Genomic DNA, 4,066 nt, shown 5'->3' with positions numbered 1-4,066 from the left:
TACGACCACTTTTAGCAATTCCAATGTATGTAAATCTAACCCATAAGTATTTAACATCCCCAATGCCCCAGCCTACCAGGTTTTTCCCAGGCTCCCATATGACAAGTCCAGAAAATAGATGATGTGTCAACCAGTGCACATGGACAGAGAGAGAAGTGTAGAGCAAGGTGGACTCTGAAAAACAAATTGCCCAATTTTATTATTTCCAAAGTATGGGAACAAGTAGCCAAGCAAAGGATGCAATGGGAAGAAGGCATAGTATAAACAAATAGATGACCATTTGGAAATATAGGATAAACTCATGCTTCATTAAGAATTATGTCATTGCGCCCGGTAAAACAATGCACTTCAGAATTACTAGTGTTTTTTGGCCTGTAAAGTGGTGTACGCAAACTCAGGACTTGATAATTTCGTGCCCGAGACACCAGAGCTCTCCGAGAGACAGGCAGGAGCTCAGGCTGAAGTAAGCAGCATTGCACAGCCTTGCCTAGTGCCTGCAGCATGGGTGAAAATAGGTAATGCTCCCTCTAGACAGTCACAAGCGTACTGTTCACAACTGACTCCCCCATTTAACAGCAATTCAAACCCCGATCCAATGTCCTGCTGACATTTGCCCCCTGCTCATAGCAGGTGGAAATTGTCAAATGTTTTCTTGGCTCAGTGGTAAAAAAAACTGCTCTGAAAAGTACTTGAGTGTGAGCAGTCATTCCCCATTTTTGGTAAAAAAAATTGTAATAGCTTGAATTTGCAGAGGAAATACTGTCCGGTAAACCTAAAAACTCAGGACCAGATATCCAAAGATTAGGAATACCGATTTTCTAATTGCGATTCTCTCCGAATTGCAATTAGGAAAGTGTCATTGCTAATGAATGAACTCATTGAATTTCATTTAGAGACTCCTTGTGGGCCACAATTCGACCTACCTCATGAATATTAATGAGGTAGGTCACAGTTTGTGACCCATTAGGAATCACATCAATCAAAGGTAGGGTGGCATACTGAGGTCAGCAGGCCACCATGTCTGTGACTGCTTTTTAATAAAGCAATCTTTCTTTTAGGTTTCTTCTGTACAGTGCTTGTGCTGTGCTTGCAAAGTCTTTTGTAAATGATTTAAGTGCATCTGATTGGCCAGCACATCATCTGCTTTCACTTCCTGCTGTGCTTTCCATCCATGCCTTTATGTGGATCCTGCACCAAGTACAGCTTTCAGCCACTGGCCACTGGCTTCTGGCCAGCATCCTTCCACTGGCTACTCACTCTGAATGGTACTTTTTTACTTTATTTACCAATGAGTAGTCCATACGAGTGCATCTGCAGGTCCTCAGTCTCCTCCCCGTAGTCTTTCAGCCTCTTCCTAGATCACATCTCACTGCTTCCTCCCTTGCGCTCGTTCGTTTTCCCCCTCCCTGGCCGCGTGCTTGCAAAGGTATTTTTATTCAATTTTTTTTCATTCCAGCATTGCATTCCACTTTGTGGCTTGTTCGTCCCTCCCACAACCACACTCCCGTCACTGCATGCCCCTTCCTTGTTTGTTGCATTTTGTCATCACAGGAGTCCTTTATGCTTTCAAAAGCTTTCATGAGCATCACTAAAGTAGAAATCTCCCTCAGTGATCAAGAGTGTGGTACAATCTGTCAATTTCAGTAGTGGTCGGTGGTGGGAGTAGCTGCCGGGCAGTGACGTGGAGTGGGGGAGGGGCAGGGTGAGGGGTAGTAAGCTATGGATTACGGAGGATTACAGGTAAGTAAACATATAAATCAATAAAACAAATTTAGTTGCGTGCACTGGCTTTTCCCCAGTTTCCAAGGAATATGCTTCCATCTACTTGATTGGGGGGGAGTTTTAGAAGTGCTATTGCTCTGGTCCTGTTCATCGTGATTACTGTAATCACCAGGCACAGGACGTCTGTTAAAGTAGAAATAATGAAATAATGGACAAGGTATTATGGGGCATAGTATCAAGTGTGGCGATAGGGAATTTTCGCCGCTTTAGCGACCGTTTTCGGCCGCTAAGCGGCGATAATTCTATCGCCCTATTAGCAAGCTGTCGCTAACAGCAGTTAGCGACAGCTTTTAGATGATAGCGAGCGGTTTGGGGCCCGCTTTGCATGTTAGCGATATTTATCGCTAATGACATGCAAAGTGAGGGAGAGGAGGAATCTGCAAGGAATGGCCAAATTTGTTTTAAGGTGAAGGAAGAATGAAAACCAACGAGGTTAGGAAAATGTACACCTTCCATATGTTTTGATTGCTGAAGGCGAAACAAGGATATCCTGGGCTTACGGTTATTCCAGAGAAAACGAACCAGGATGCGATTAATATGTGAGAAAAAGTAAGCAGGGAGGGAAATGGGCAGCATAGAGAGATAAAAATTAATAATGGGAAGAGGCATCATTTTTATAGTTGCCAGTCTTCCCAACCAGGATAAAAATAGGGGGGACCAACGCTCTATAAGAGCAGAGAGTTTGGAAAAAATATCTTTATGATTGATTTTGATGGTCTCTTTGATAGAATTAGCATATAGGACACCCAAACATTTGATACTAGTAGGATTCCATGCAAAACCGGAGCCGTGAAACATATGTGAAAGACAAAGTTTATTAAGAGGTAATATCTCAGACTTATCAATATTCAACTTACATCCAGAAACCGAGGAATATTCATTAAGTAAGTAAAAAAGAGCAGGTAAAGAAGTAATAGGTTTAGAGAAGAGGTCTTCAAACTGGGGGGCGGGCCCCCCTAGGGGGGCCTCAAGTGATCCCAGGGGGGGAGCAAGGCTATGGCCAGAACAAACATTATGCTTTGTTTTCAGCCTAAAAAACATGAGCAGCAGTGTCATTTAAATCTTGGCTGGGAGAAGGTGTCAAAAGGGAAGGGACTTCAAATTTTCTCCGAGACCCACACTACCATTTCAAATAACCACAATGTGGATCCTTTGGAATAGTATGTTTGGAAATCATGTATTTGTTTGCATTTCTAAAACAGTGACAGAACTTAGCTGCAATGTTTAAATAATTCTAGACATATTTAAACATTGCCAGTTAAATAGAGTAATTGTGAAAAATTTTGAGGGGGGGGGCTCAGCGAATTGTTTTTCTACACTGGGGGGCACGGAATTAAAATGTTTGAAGACCACTGGTTTAGAGATATATAGTAAAATATCATCAGCATATGCTGTGAATTTGATATCTAGCGTTTTGTAAACAAAAACGGAATAGGATTTAGAGCACCTAATGTTTTCAAGGAAGGGTTCTAAGGCTAAAATAAAAAGAAGGGGAGACAAAGGACAACCTTGTCTAGTACCCCTATGTAAAGGAAAGTAAGCTGACTGAGCACCATTAACCCAAATGGAGGTAGAGGGGGCTGAATATAATAATTGGATAAGTTTAATAATATGGGAACTAAAACCATGCCAACGAAGAGCCCCAAACATAAAGTCCCAATTAACCCTATCAAATGCTTTCTCAGCATCAAGAGTAATGGCAGCATGAGGGGAATTCATTTTGGAAGCGATATGAATAATGTTAAGGAGGGTTCTAGAATTATCCGTAATGGATCTGCCTTTTACAAAGCCAGACTAATAAATGTTGATGAGGTCCGGAACAACAGTATTCAAACGGGAAGCTACAATTTTTGCATATATTTTGCAATCCGTATTGATTAAAGAAATGGGCCGATAATTTTTGCAGAGAGAGGGAGCTTCATCTTTTTTGGGGAGGAAACACAACATAGCTTGAGTAAAAGAACCTTTGGATTCGCCCATGGAGAGAAAGGAAACGATGAGGATAAATGTGGTATTAGATAATTCTTAAAATGAAAATAAAAGCGAACAGTAAAACCATGGGCCGGGAGACTTATCTTTGGGTAAAATGGTGATAGCTTGCAAAATCTCCTTCTCAGAGATGGGGGCATCAAGAGAGGAGAAGTCAATATCAACGGATGAGGTTTTAGGTATGTTTAGAAAGAAAGAGTCAATTTGAGAAGGAGATGAGTCGATTCAGGCGTATATAAAGAGGAGTATTACTGAAAAAAACAATCAAGAATCTTATCATCCGTGCTGTGATGAT

This window comes from Lissotriton vulgaris, chromosome 7 (assembly GCF_964263255.1).
Source record: "Lissotriton vulgaris chromosome 7, aLisVul1.2, whole genome shotgun sequence".
NCBI classification, from domain to species: domain Eukaryota; kingdom Metazoa; phylum Chordata; class Amphibia; order Caudata; family Salamandridae; genus Lissotriton; species Lissotriton vulgaris.
This window is presented reverse-complemented; position numbering follows the sequence as displayed.